Consider the following 15,724-nt stretch of genomic DNA (forward strand, 5'->3'; position numbering starts at 1 on the left):
GAGCCTGTGCTTGTAGTTCAAATTTGAATTGTACACATTAGATGCGCAGAAACTCAACTAATGTATAAAAAAGGCCAAACGAACCCGGAATAATTCCAAAATTTAGCACGGTACTTCTATTTGGTCTAATCTGCTTGTGTAAAAAAATTAAGGCGGGAGAAGGCAGTATACATATCTCGTTTCGCACACGGAGGTGACACGTTCCCTCTCGGAACCATGAGCCTTCTTGAGGGAAGCTCTGGTTTGCAAGAAGCTTACACCAAAGCTTGTCCCAATTCGGCCGAAAAAATTACCGCAACATGTTGGTGCCATGTCATGACACCATGCCAAGTTTCATGATTTTCAGGCGTGTTTTAGATTTACAGGAATTAAAAAAACCAAGTTTCTCAATCTTTTCGGCCAAGCCACAACGCCGAGATGTTTGAATTTCATTCCCATTTCTGGCATGGGACCTAGAAATTCACCCAAGGACACACATGTGATTTTTCAACCAACTTTGGTGCACTGGAGCGTGTGCTTGTAGTTCAAATTTGAATTATGCACATTAAGTGCCTAGAAACTCAATTAATGTATAAAAAGGCCAAACGAACCTGGAATAATTCCAAAATTTAGCATGATACTTCTATTTGGTCTAATCTTCCTGTGTAAAAAAATTAAGGTGGGAGAAGGCAGTGTACGTATGTCGTTTCGCACACCGAGGTGACATGTTCCCTCTCGGAACCGTGAGCCTTCTTGAGGAAAGTTCCGGTTTGCAAGAAACTTACACCAAAGTTTGTCCCAATTCGGCCAAAAAAATTACCATAGCATGTTGGTGCCATGTCATGACACCATGCCAAGTTTCATGATATTCAGGCGTGTTTTGTATTTACAGGAATTAAAAAACCAAATTTCTCAATCTTTTCGTCCGAGCCACGACACCCACATGTTTGAATTTCATTCCCATATCATGCATGGGACCTATAAATTCACCCAAAGACACACATGTGATTTTTCAACAAACTTTGGTGCATTGGAGCATGTGCTTGTAGTTCAAATTTGAATTATGCACATTAAATGCCCAAAAACTCAATTGATGCATAAAAATGCCAAACGAACCCGGAGAAATTCGAAATTTAAACACGACACTCATGTACTAGTTGCATGTTCACTGTACGTAAATGTTCTACCAATTCAAACACCATCCATTCTCTCCGTAACACCATTTTTTCTTTCAAAACATAATGAAAAAATTAGGTATACCACAAATAGTTTACTAGAAAGAATCGTGTGGGATGCAATATAAAATATCTTGGCGCACCGTCTTGTCTGGCTTACGCAGGAAGCTTCGTCATCTACAGTCCACCGCCCCTGCTTGAACCACAATTGCGCACCAGTTTCTTGTGGCACCGAGCAAAATTTTTTTGCCACCGCGGAAATATCTATCTCCCCGCCCCCTCCCTCCCACCAAAAGCCACATTTCCACTGTTCCTCTTTGCTTTCCAAGTTCAAACCTTCACTTCTGCTTTACTGGCAACTCAGCCTTCTAGCCGGCGACCCTTCTTCTTGCAGCACCGCCTCCTTGTTGGCTACCCTTCTTCTTGCAGCACTGCCTCCTCGCCGGCGACCCTTCTTATTGCAGCGTCGCCTCCTCATCGGCGACCCTTCTTCTAACTGCGTGGCCTCGTCGATATGTTCAGGTAATCCACACCCCACCCGCACCATCCTCCTCCTTTCCCGTCCCACATGCCCTGACCGATGGAGCGACACCTTCCACCGAAATCACTGCCCCCTCTTCCAATTAAGCGCCGCCCACAGCCATTTTGCACGCAGTATAACATAGAGCTTAGTAGCATGCGGCCGCATGCGCACATGAGGTCGCTATGGCTGCCATGCGTGTCGACCACCAAATCTTGGAGGAGCACCTCGTCTTCGAGGCCACCGTCGACACCGCCACGTGGTTGTCTACTTTAAAATACAGTTCGTGCTGTTTTTTCGAGGCCACCGCTAGTGCCTTCTAGTGATTTGTCCTCTATAATGTTAATATGGAATCTGATGTTCAGTTAATAGTTTGGTCCTCTAAAATGTAATGTCCTGTTAACACTTTGGTCCAACAATTGCTACATTTCGTAGTACTGTTCTGAAGCATTCTTTCTTTTGTTAACTGTCTTATCTTCTAGTACATGTTTCTTTCTGCAATGTCGTGCTCAATTAACTATTTTGGTTCATTTGGTCTGCTGTCCATTTAACTATTTGGTTCAGTTCTGCAATTTGATTTTCATTTGTTGTGGGTACAATTTTGTATTGTTATGCATGTGACACCAATCGAATTTGGCTCTACTCGATACATATTCTACTGATAGTATGGCAACTCTCAGTTAACCTGATAAAGATCTTCCTTATGTCTGTTGCAGAAGGTTTGTTCAAGCAGGGTCCTTTGGCTAATAGCACATTATTGTGCAGTTACAGGAATCATTCTAATATTTAGGTTTCTTACAATTTGGTTTTGCACATGTAGGTCCTGCTGTCAGAGGCTTAGACCCACTGTTCGACCCATTTTGCATATGGGGAAATGAGATGTCCATGAATATCAGTCAAGTCAAGACACTCAAAAAGATTGTTAGGTGATACGTCTCCAACGTATCTATAATTTTTGATTGTCCCATGATATTATATATTCTGTTTTGGATGTTAATGGGCTTTATTTTACACTTTTATATTATTTTTGGGACTAACCTATTAAACCAAGGCCCAGTGCCAATTGCTGTTTTTGAAAAGGAATATCAAAAGGAATCCAAACGGAATGAAACATTTGGGAGAGTTATTTTTGGAACAAACATGATCCAGGGGACTTGCAGTGGACGTCAAGACACTACAAGAAATATGTCAACTTGCGACCACCAATATTGGTCACTGAAAGGTCATTGTTTTTCATTTGCGACCTTTTTTTGACCAAAAAATAGAAGGTCGAAAGCTGGCGGTCCTAAACTGAAATTAACGACCTTCTCTATGATATGTAAAAGGTCGTTGGTTCTTCGACCAAAATTTTGGTCACTAGCAGCCTCCCCAAGCCACGTAGAATCCAGTGTGGCAAACTGACGTGGATAAGATTTAGCCCGGTCCAATTAGATGTCTATATGGGCCAAGCCCATTAATTCAGCCTTTTTAATATATATTTTTTCTGTTAATTTTCGCTAGCTACATGGGCCTGGCCCAACAATTTGGCCTTTTATATTCTAGAATGCAGCCTTTTATAGTCTATACTGATTTTCTATTTTCAGTCATTTTATTTTGCAGCAGGTCCCACTTGTCATGCTTACCTCAAAATTGGTCCCACACATCAAAAAATTTGAAATTTGTCAAAGAATCATTCTAACTTGGACCCCCTTATCAGGTTTCCATTTCATAGATATTCAAATCACATACACAATCATTATTTCAAATAGACCAAAGAGCAGATGAAATTCGTCCAAAACAACACTACATTAGTCTACTACAATCATTACAGTATACAACCCAGATATGCCTACTACCGCCTAAAATTACAACACATAATATGCTACTCTTTGCTGATATGCTTCGCAGCTTCAGACTTGGATTCATACTTCACCTGTGCAAAAAACAAGAATGAACATATAAGAGTAAGAATGTGTAGAAAACATCAAACAGTAGCCAATGAGGAATCCAATAACTTATAAGCAAGAATTGACAACAAATGCCATGTACATAAATAGTACGACTAACACCAACCAGTATGTGTTCATGGAGTGATTAAAATGTTCTCACTACCTAGGATTTTTTTGGTATATAGTATACTGACATGTGCAACTCTCTAAATTGATCATAGAAATGAAAAGAACTGTAAGAACGAGTTCATTCAGAATTCAGGCATGTCAAATTTTAAGCACCAGCAGAACAGATCTAACAAACCAGACCATGATCATCATGCATATTTATGGTTCTAGCAAGACAGTAAAGAGACAGAGATACACGCATCAAGCATACACACTGCACAAGGACCAAGCATCCACACTGCACAAACAACACGCTCACATGTGAATTGAGTGAGATCCGTCCAGGTCGGGGCAAGAAGGGACGTACCTAGAGGTCGTCAGGGACATACTGGTGCTTCATGGAGAGGTCCATGGCACGCTTGAGGCACTCGATGTGGGCGTCCACCGCCCCCTGGGAAGCCTCACGGGCGCTTCCCTGATGTCCAGATCGAAGTGCTGGACTGCATGACGCCCTCCTAGCTCGCTGCAGCGCACTCGCCACCGGCGTCGCGCCAGCGTCGCTGGTGGTGCTTGATGGGACTAGGAGCCGGAGGATTCCCGTGTTGTGGCGCCTGCAAATTACAACGCAGAGTATAAATTAAGCCATTGTTACCTTCCTTCAAGCTCGTATATTAGCAGAATCATCAAACTTCTCGTAGAACTTCGTTACTGATTATGATGCAAATTATACAAAATTATGCAATGTTCACTACTACAGTACAGCTATACATGATACTACTAGCCACAAGGTAGTTAGGTAAAACAGCGGTATACAAGAAGTTCAAGTAGTGAAACTTGAATAATGCTGCTTGAGAACAGCAGTAAGAAAATGCCACTTAGATACACTGTCTTAACAATAACCAGATAAATGGCTCAAATCTGACAAATCCAGATACCATCCCCATACTGTAAGTGCGGACTAGCATCATGAAACAACCAAAGATTCTACAGGATACTGGATGCTGCATAGAATGTAACCCATTGTGCAAAATGATGGGAGAAAAGTTGGCGTCTGAGAACAGAATGTAAGCACATTCCCAAGGGTAGACTTCTACAGGATAGTGGATGCTACACACCAGCTCACTACAAAGGAAGTATCAATAGTTATGAACTCAGTCAGTTAGTAGATTGCAGTTTGCTTTTCATTGGCAATTTGGCATTCCATGTCACAATGACCTTTCTGTATGTGGATGTTAACATTACTGCTTATGCACTTGTTACTTACTCGACAATAAACATGACTTGTATACGGGCTCGATCATGTTAGAGCAAAGAATTTTGCAAGAAAATTATTTCCTATATATCATTGAGTATTAACAGCGCATTGCACAGTCACTAATTTCGTCGCAAGAAGGCCAGTTCATGTTGTACCAACAACGCTTAAAGCAGTTGGGCAAAGAAAAAAAATTAACAATTAGGTGCATAGTTTTTTGCTTTAAAAGGTTATGCTTGAAGAACTAAGCTCCAGGCCCACTACTACAAGTTTCTATTTCAAGTTTGGCACTTGATGTCCGGCACAAGCCACAGGTCCCTTGAATATTCAGGAAGTGCACGAATCAAACACAAGTTACAAGCGAAAAAAAACTGATGTGTGCATCAATTCGAAGCCATCCATCACCATCAGAAAAGGCCAGAGAGGAGTTGGGGAAACAAAAGCGAACCTCTCTCTTCTTGCACTCCTTGTAGTCGTCGAACTGCTGCTGTCACTTGCTCTTGTCCTGGTTGGTCTCCAGGCCTATGGAGACAACACATCATCATCGATCCACCACAGACACATGAATTTTTTGAGAAATCATGACCACAAACTGAATTGGGGTGACTGGATTAGGAATTTAGGATTATTAGGGGCGGAGGATGCGTACACTTGAGGGAGACGGTGTACTGGGGGAAGCAGGAGGAGTCGGTGATCCGGGCCGCGCTGGGGTACGGTGGGGTCGACGTCGCCTGGATGGACGCGTCAGCCGTCCGCGTTCGTCCACGTGCCCTTGGGCGGGTCCGATCTCGCCGGGACCTCTTCAACCGCCAACTCCTCCTCTGCCGCTGGCCAGATCCAGATGATGTGGCCGCAAGGAGGTGGCTGGGCTCACGGCCAACCGCAACTCCATGATGTCTGGGCAGGGGAGGAAGAGGCCATCCTGCCCATGGCATCCTGGATCTGGGAGGGAGAGAACACGAGGCGAGGAAGTGAGGGAGGGATGTGAGGAGGAGGAGATGGAGTGGAGGGACGCACCTGAGTCGCCGGACCACGCCGGCCGAAACCCTAGCGACGGGAGACGAGCGCGGGTGGCGCTGGAGGACGCGCGCGCCGGATCTCGCCGGACAGGAGGGAGGAGCGGAGGGAGGGGATCCTTGTTGTATGCTTGGCACTGTCGATTCCCGCCGAAGGTCGCCGAGATCGGAGTGCGGGGCTGTGGCGGCGGCAAGGAGAGCCATGCGGGAGAGAGATGGGGACAAGGGAGGAGTGCGGGGATGTGGCCTGCCGGTTTTTGAGAGCTGCTATGCACACGACGCATAGCAGACGATTTGTGCACGATACAGCACATCAGTGCGTCCGTGCATATTATCTAAGTGCAACAGACGGCTAGATTGACATCGTGCAGCTGTCGTGCATGTAGTGCATCGTCTGCATAGCAGTTTCGCCGGTTTTTGAGAGCTGCTATGCACACGACGCATAGCAGACGATTTGTGCACGATACAGCACATCAGTGCGTCCGTGCATATTATCTAAGTGGAACTGACGTGTGGGTTGTTGGTGGGGTGAGAGGGTGAGGGGGGAGCGCTGCCGTTGGATCCGGGGCCATCGGACGGTGATCGATCCGTGATCCGCGTGACATGCTTGTGAACCAATCAAATCAGAGTACGTGTGTGCGACGTCCATGACCATCTAAGTAGATCATAATCGGCCAAAAATAAAGAGCAGATTTATTTGGCTAAGAGAACCAACTCTTTTGACGCCGTATTTCGACGGTTTCCCTCCGCTAGATCCTCTTCACCGGTGACTTCTTGGTCGTCGGTGGTGAGGAGGGTCATCGGATCCCAGGTGTGTGGATCATTTTAGCTTTAGGTCCTAGTAGCTTAGGTTTTTGGATAATTCGATGTCTTAACTTCGGGGCCGGTGGCGGCGATACTGAATAAAGAAGCTCTGGATTTTTATCCGGTGAGGCTGGTAGCAAGGACCTTGGTGTCTTGACTTCGGGGGTGGTGGTGGCCAAGGTACGAGGAAAATAATAAATTTGTAATACGGTAATTATTTTAAAAAGGCATTCTCAGAAACGAGCTATCATGTGTGAAGACCAATGGCTTTCAAGCCAAATGGTCAATGTCATGGTAGCATTCAAGGCATAGTTTATTAAAATGATCTCATATTGTGCACAAGGGTGCATATGGGAATGACAAACAATGTTGCCTAAGGTAGTTTTTATTTTCTTTGGACAAAAAATCATTTTCCCTTTTTCGAGTGCCCAAAACGAGTTTTTTTGTTAAGGACCTGCCATATATTTGTTGTAAAATTGGACCAAATCAAATTTCTAAAATACTAGGCCATATTTAATGCACAATTGACCAAATTGATGGGTGTCAAAAGCTTTTATCCACCTCTCGTGAAAAAGACAATTTTTTGCCGATTCAGTTGGAAGCGGGTCAAATTTGAACTGCAGTTGCCTCATAGTTTGCTATTTATTTTTCCCAAAAATCATTTCTAGGTACATAAGTATCTATTTAATCAGAGAAATATCAAAAGTTTTCCAAGATTCAACCACTAGCTAGGAACGGTCAAGCCCGCCATTTTGACCGCATTTTGAAACGGACATGAAAAATTCAAAAAAAATCAAAAAATTGTAAAATCTTCGCATTGTTTTATTATATGTTACCAAGTTACCAGGAAAAATAATAAACTTGTAATACGGTAATTATTTAAAAAAAGTGTTCTCAGAAACGAGCTATCATGTGTGGAGATCAATGGCTTTCAAGGCAAATGATCAATCTTATGGCCACACTCGTGGCATAGTTTGTTCAGATGATCTCATACTGTGCGCAAGGGTGCATCTTGGAATTCCAGACAATGTTTCCTAAGGAATTTTTCATTTTCTTTGGATGAAAAATTTATTTTCTATTTTCCGAGTGCCCAAAATGAGTTTTTTTGTGAAGGACCTACCATATATTTGTTGCAATATTGGACCAAATCATTTTGATAAATAATAGGCCATATTTAATGCACAATTGACCAAATGGTTGGGTGTCAAAAGATTTGATCCACCTCTCATGAAAAAGTCAAATTTCCGCTGATTCAGTAGGAAGCGGGTAAAATTTGAACTGCGGCTGCCTCATAGTTTGCTCTTTATTTTTTCCAAAAATCATTTCTAGGTACATAGGTACCTATTTAATCAGAGAAACACAAAAAAAATTCCAAGATTCAACCACTAGCCAGGAACGGTCATTCCCGCTGTTTTGGCCGCATTTTGAAACAGGCATAAAAAATTAAAAAAACAAAAAAAACTGGAAAACCTTCGCATTGTGTCATCATATGTGACCAAGTTTTCAGGGAAAATAGTAAACTTGTAATACGAACAAATATTTAAAAAAAGTGTTCTCAGAAATGAGCTATCATGCTTGAAGATTCATGTCTTTCAAGCCAAATGATCAATCTTATGGCCACATTCATGGCATAGTTTGTTCAAATGACCTCATATTGTGCACAAGGGTGCATCTTGGAATTCCAAACAATGTTGCCTAAGGGTTTTTCATTTTCTTTGCACAGAAAATTCATTTTCCATTTTTCGAGTGCCCGCAATGAGGTTTTTTTGTGAAGAAACTACCAAATAATTGTTGCAAAACGGACTAAATTAATTTTATAAAATACTAGGCCATGTTTAATGCACAATTGACAAAATGGTTGGGTGTAAAAAAGTTTTATCCACCTCTGGTGAAAAAGACAAATTTCCGCCGATTCAGTAGGAAGCGGGTCAAATTTGAACTGCAGCTGCCTTATAGTTTGCTCTTTATTTTTTCCAAAAATCATTTCTAGGTACATAAGTATCTATTTAAGCATAAATACATGGTTTGGTGGTGATACATTGAGGTTTGGACGGTGGCCCAGGGCCCCAACTCCAAAGCGCGTAGTCTCGCATGCCCGTCGCGTGGTCACTGCATGATCGTGGCGTTGCCATGCGTTCTGGGAAGCCTAGGCATGTCTAGTAGGTTTGGCACTCTCCGGGTAGATGCTTGGAAGAAAATAACAATAGAAGAATCTCACGAGGAGACCGGACAATGCTCAAACATGAATTAGCACCCAAATGTTTGATTAATGGTTCGGAAAATGCACATGGCCAATGGCTGAGTTTTGGCCGAGGATGATCATCTACTAAGGACACTATCTTGGAAAATTTGCAGCTCAAATGGAGGAGTCTAGGTTTCACTTGCTTTGCAACGTACCACACTGGACAGAAATATGAATGCTGAAGCCACACTCACATGTATTGTCAGATGGGGCTCAAATTTTGTGGAGAGCAATGATTTGGGAATATAGAAGATGTGGCAAAAATTCAGCTCATTAGGATCTGCCTAGCTAGTACTTCCTTCACAATAGTTCGAGTTGAACAAAAACTTTGGAAATTTGCCGAGGAAGATTTACCAGGCAAATGGAGTTGAATATTGTCATGAGGCAATGATTTGCATAGTAAAGAATGCCCAATTTTTTGGGGGAATTTTGGGAATGACGGAAATATAGGTTGCTTTACAACCTAGGGCAAAAATTGACACATAGGCCAAACTGATGAGGTGGCACCTAGTCATAGCAATAAGTACCAATGCATCCACGTTCACAACCTCATGACCATTTGTATTGGTCGTAATCAGGTAGAAATAAGGTCATTGGCCACTTTGTCTGCTTTGTGACCATTTGGTGTAAGCAATTTCAGGGTTTGAGCTCTTCCAAGCAAAATGGCCGTGGATTTACGACCAATTTAGCTGGGGTCACTAAGAGAAGGTCACAAGTTGACATATTTCTTGTAGTGAGAAACAATCGAGGAGGCCACGAGGCAGGGGGAGCGCCTACCCCCTGGGCGCGCCCACCACCCTCGTGGGCCCCTCTTTGCTCCAGCGACCTACTTCTTCCTCCTATACATATTCATATACCCCGAAAACATCCAGGAGCACCACGAAACCCTTTTTCCACTGCCGCAACCTTCTGTACCCAAGAGATCCCATCTTGGGGCCTTTTCCGGAGCTCCGCCGAAGGGGGCATTGATCACAGAGGGCCTCTACATCAACTCCATGGCCTTTCCGGTGATGTGTGAGTAGTTTACTTCAGACCTTCGGGTCCATAGCTAGTAGCTAGATGGCTTCTTCTCTCCCTTGGGATCTCAATACAATGTTCTCCTCGATCTTCTTGGAAATCTATTTGATGTAACTCTTTTTGTGGTGTGTTTGTCGAGATCCGATGAATTGTGGGTTTATGACCAAGTCTATCTATGAACAATACTTGAATCTTCTCTGAATTCTTTTATGCATGATTGGTTATCTTTGCAAGTCTCTTCGAATTATCAGTTTGGTTTGGCCTACTAGATTGATCTTTCTTGCAATGGGAGAAGTGCTTAGCTTTGTGTTCAATCTTGCGGGGCTCAATCCCAGTGACAGAAAGGGAAACGACACGTATTGTATCGTTGCCATCGAGGATAAAAAGATGGGGTTTATATCATATTTCTTGAGTTTATCCCTCTACATCATGTCATCTTACCTAATGTGTTACTCTGTTTTTATGAACTTAATACTCTAGATGCATGCTGGATAGCGGTCGATGTGTGGAGTAATAGTAGTAGATGCAAGCAGGAGTCGGTCTACTTGTCACGGACGTGATGCCTATATTCATGATCATGCCAAGATATTCTCATAACTATGCTCAATTCTATCAATTGCTCGACAGTAATTCGTTCACCCACAGTAATACTTATGCTATCTTGAGAGAAGCCACTAGTGAAACCTATGGCCCCCGGGTCTATTCTCCATCATATAAGTTTCCAATCTATTTTACTTTGCAATTTTTACTTTCAATCTATATCATAAAAATACCAAAAATACTTATCTTATCATTATCATATTTATCAGATCTCACTCTCGCAAGTGACCGTGAAGGGATTGACACCCCCTTTATCGCGTTGGTTGCGAGGTTCTTATTTGTTTGTGTAGGTACGAGGGACTTGCGTGTGGTCTCCTACTAGATTGATACCTTGGTTCTCAAAAACTGAGGGAAATACTTACGCTACTTTGATGCATCTCCCTTTCCTCTTCAGGGGAAAACCAACGCAGTGATCAAGAGGTAGCAAGAAGGATTTCTGGCGCCGTTGCCAGGGAGTCTACGCACAAGTCAAGACATACCAAGTACTCATCACAAACTCTTATCCCTTGCATTACATTATTTGCCATTTGCCTCTTGTTTTCCTCTCCCCCACTTCACCCTTGCCATTTTATTCGCCCTTTTTCTCCGTTCCCCCTCTCTTTTCTAGGTCGCCTTTTCTTTTGCTTGCTTCATCATTATGGTTAGTCCTTTATCTACTCCTTTGTCTCCCGAGAATGAGGTCCTTAATTTTAAACAAAGGGAGGGCGAAAATCTAAAATATGCTTGGTACAGAATTTGCAATGCGCAAAATAGATCTACTAGGAAGCAATCCACTTCCGTTCTTCTTCACAATTTTTATGTAGGCATCATTCCTTGGAATAGATATATTCTTGATACCATTACCGGAGGAAATTTCTTGGGTAGCCACGCTTTTGATTCTTATAATGTTATGATAGATTTGTTTGGCACACCACCTCTCTAGGTTAATGGAACTATGTTAACTTTGGAACACGTTATGCAAAGGCTCGATATTATTGAAAATAAAGTTTCCACTTTTGAATTGATTGAGAATTTGGATAAAAAGATCCACAATCAAATTACCCAATATGGATCTAAGGTAGGAGTCATTTTGAAAAGTTTTAAAGAAAAAGAACCCGTAGTGAATGAAAGAATAGACCAAGATTCCGAAAAATCGACAAACTTGAGGGTATTATCACCAATTTAGGGTCCGCTTTTTTTGCTGTTAGGAGAACTTCAACTCCCCCTACCAAAGTTGCCAAACTAATGTACGTTCCTAAGAATAAGGGTGAAACTTCTAGTAAGGAAAATGCGGATCTTAAATCCATTAGCGTTCACCACAACTTTCTCGCTATCATTAAGGAACCTTTTGCTACAAATGATTTTCTTGATTTCTTGCCTAGGAGTTTGATCATTAATAAAAAGGAAATTCCAAAAGGGTATAAGTGTTCTATTGAAGAATTGCATACCAAAGATGGCAATACCTAGATCTATCCTTGCTTTTATGCGTGGCTAGGGGCGTTAAACGATACCACTTGTTGGGAGGCAACCCAATTTTATTTTTTTTCCTTGCTTTTTGATTTTGTTTAGTAATAAATAATTCATCTAGCCCCTGTTTAAATGTGGTTTATGCTTTCAATTATTGTTTGTGATCTTGCTGTAAAAAATAGAAACTTTAGCGCTCACAATAATTGCTGCCACTTTTTATTGAAGAGTGCTATTTAGTTAATTATTTTTGAAGATTATTAATAGATAAATTCATCACGTCCATCAATTTATTTTAGAATTTTTGGGGTTCCATAAGTAGTCGAAACCTACAGATTACTACAGATTGTTCTGTTTTTGACAGATTCTGTTTTTCGTGTGTTGTTTGCTTATTTTGATGAATCTATGGCTAGTAATAGAGTTTATGAGCCATAGAGAAGTTGGAATACAGTAGGTTTAACAGCAATATAAATAAAGAATGAGTTCATTACAGTACCTTGAAGTGGTAGTTTGTTTTCTTTTACTAACGGAGCTCATGAGATTTTCTATTTGAGTTTTGTGTTGTGAAGTTTTCAAGTTTTGGGTAAGGATTTGATGGATTATGGAACAAGGAGTGGCAAGAGCCTAAGCTTGGGGATTCCCAAGGCACCCCAAGGTAAAATCCAAGGACAACCAAAATCCTAAGCTTGGGGATGCCCCTGAAGGCATCCCCTCTTTTGTCTTCGTCCATCGGTAACTTTACTTGGAGCTATATTTTATTCACCACATGATATGTGTTTTGCTTGGAGCGTCTTGTATGATTTGAGTCTTTGATTTTTAGTTTACCACAATCATCCTTGCTATACACACCTTTTGGGAGAGACACCCATAAATTGGAATTTGTTAGAATACTCTATGTGCTTCACTTATATTTTTTGAGCTAGATAATTTTGCTCTAGTGCTTCACTTATATCTTTTTAGAGCATGGTGGTGGTTCTATTTTATATAAATAATTGATCTCTCATGCTTCACTTATATTATTTTGAGAGTCCTTTAGAAAATCATAGTAATTTGCTTTCGGTATGAATTTAGTCCTAATATAATAGGCATCCAAGATCGGTATAATAAAAACTCATACAAAAAGTGCATTGGATATTATGAGAAGTTTGATACTTGATAATTGTTTTGAGAGATAAAGATGGTGATATTAGAGTCATTCTAGTTGAGTAGTTGTGGATTTGAGAAATACTTGTGTTAAAGTTTGTGATTCCCGTAGCATGCACGTATGGTGAACCGTTATGTGATGAAGTTGGAGCATGCTTTATTTATTGATTGTCTTCCTTATGAGTGGCAGTCGGGGACGAGCGATGGTGTTTTCATACCAATCTATTCCCCTAGGAGCATGCGCGTAGTACTTTGTTTCGATAACTAATAGATTTTTGCAATAAGTATGTGAGTTCTTTATGAGTAATGTTGAGTCCATGGATTATACGCATTCTCACCCTTCCACCATTGCTAGCCTCTCTAATACCGCGCACCTTTCGCCCGTATCACACCATCCATATACCTTCCTCAAAATAGCCACCATACCTACCTATTATGGCATTTCCATAGCCATTCCGAGATATATTGACATGCAACTTTCCACCGTTCCGTTATTATGACACGCTTCATCATTGTCACATTGCTTTGCATGATCATGTAGTTGACATCGTATTTGTGGCAAAGCCACCATTCATAATTCTTTCATACATGTCACTCTTGATTCATTGCGTATCCTGATACTTTGTCGGAGGCATTCACATAGATTCATATTTTGTTCTAAGTATTGAGTTGTAATTCTTGAGTTGTAAGTAAATAAAGTGTGATTGTCATCATTATTAGAGCATTGTCCCAAGTGAGGAAAGGATGATAGAGACTATGATTCCCCCACAAGTCGGGATGAGACTCCGGACGGAAAAAAGAGGCCATAAAAAAATAGAAAAGTCCCAAATAAAAAATGAGAGAAAAAGAGAGAAGGGACAATGTTACTATCCTTTTACCACACTTGTGCTTCAAAGTAGCACCAAGATCTTCATGATAGGGATTCTCCTATGTTGTCACCTTCATATACTAGTGGGAATTTCACATTATAGAACTTGGCTTGTATATTCGAATGATGGGCTTCCTCAAAATGCCCTAGGTCTTCATGAGCAAGCAAGTTGGATGCACACCCACTTAGTTTCTTTTGTTGAGCTTTCATACACTTATAGCTCTAGTGCATCCGTTGCATGGCAATCCCTACTCACTCACATCAATCTCTATTAATGGGCATCTCCATAGCCCGTTGATACGCCTAGTTGATGTGAGACTATCTTCTCCTTTTTTGTCTTCTCCACAAACACCATTCTATTCCACCTATAGTGCTATATCCATGGCTCACGCTCATATATTGCATGAAGATTGAAAAAGTTTGAGAACATCAAAAGTATGAAACAATTGCTTGGCTTGTCATCGGGGTTGTGCATGATTTAAATATTTTGTGTGGTGAAGATAGATCATATCCAGACTATATGATTTTGTAGGGATAACTTTCTTTGGCCATGTCATTTTGAGAAGACGTGATTGCTTAGTTAGTATGCTTGAAGTATTACTATCTTTATGTCAATATTAAACTTTTATCTTGAATCTTTCGGATCTGAATATTCATGCCACAGTAAAGAGATTTACATTGAGAATATGCTACAAAGCATTCCACATCAAAAATTCTATTTTTATCATTTACCTACTCGAGGACGAGCAGTAATTAAGCTTGGGGATGCTGATACGTCTCCAACGTATCTATAATTTTTGATTGTTCCATGCTATTATATATTCTGTTTTGATGTTAATGGGATTTATTTTACACTTTTATATTATTTTTGGGACTAACCTATTAACCCAAGTCCCAGTGCAAATTGCTACTTTTTTTTGCCTATTTCAGTGTTTTGCAGAAAAGGAATATCAAACGGAATCCAAACGGAATGAAACCTTCAGGAGAGTTATTTTTGGAACAAACATGATCCAGGGGACTTGGAGTGGACGTCAAGAAACAATCGAGGAGGCCGCGAGGCAGGGGGCGCGCCCTCCACCCTCGTGGGCCCCTCGTTGCTACACCGACCTACTTCTTCCTCCTATATATATTCATATACCCCGAAAACATCCAGGAGCACCACGAAACCCTATTTCCACCTCCGCAACCTTCTATACCCAAGAGATCCCATCTTGGGGCCTTTTCCGCAGCTCCGCCGGAGGGGGCATTGATTACGGAGGGCCTCTACATCAACTCCATGGCCTCTCCGATGATGTGTGATTAGTTTACTTCAGACCTTCAGGTCCATAGCTAGTAGCTAGATGGCTTCTTCTCTCTCTTTGGATCTCAATACAATGTTCTCCTTGATCTTCTTGGAGATCTATTCGATGTAACTCTTTTTGCGATGTGTTTGTCGAGATCCGATGAATTGTGGGTTTATGATCAAGTCTATCTATGAACAATATTTGAATCTTCTGTGAATTCTTTTATGCATGATTGGTTATCTTTGCAAGTCTTTTCGAATAATCAGTTTGGTTTGGCCTACTAGATTGATCTTTCTTGCAGAAGTGCTTAGCTCTGGATTCAATCTTGCGGTGCTCGATCCCAGTG

At 41.4% G+C, this 15,724-nt stretch overlaps 1 long non-coding RNA gene across 1 annotated transcript; it reads right to left on the reverse strand.

The window, feature by feature from the left end:
• Positions 1-3,343: 3,343 nt before the first annotated feature.
• Positions 3,344-6,282, reverse strand: LOC123147969 (uncharacterized). Its single transcript, XR_006473565.1, has 4 exons — positions 5,612-6,282; positions 5,411-5,484; positions 4,078-4,321; positions 3,344-3,586 (listed from the first exon to the last, which is right to left on the reverse strand). It is a non-coding gene; the product is annotated as an uncharacterized lncRNA (long non-coding RNA).
• Positions 6,283-15,724: the final 9,442 nt, after the last annotated feature.

Source organism: Triticum aestivum, chromosome 7A (genome assembly GCF_018294505.1).
Source record: "Triticum aestivum cultivar Chinese Spring chromosome 7A, IWGSC CS RefSeq v2.1, whole genome shotgun sequence".
NCBI lineage: Eukaryota > Viridiplantae > Streptophyta > Magnoliopsida > Poales > Poaceae > Triticum > Triticum aestivum.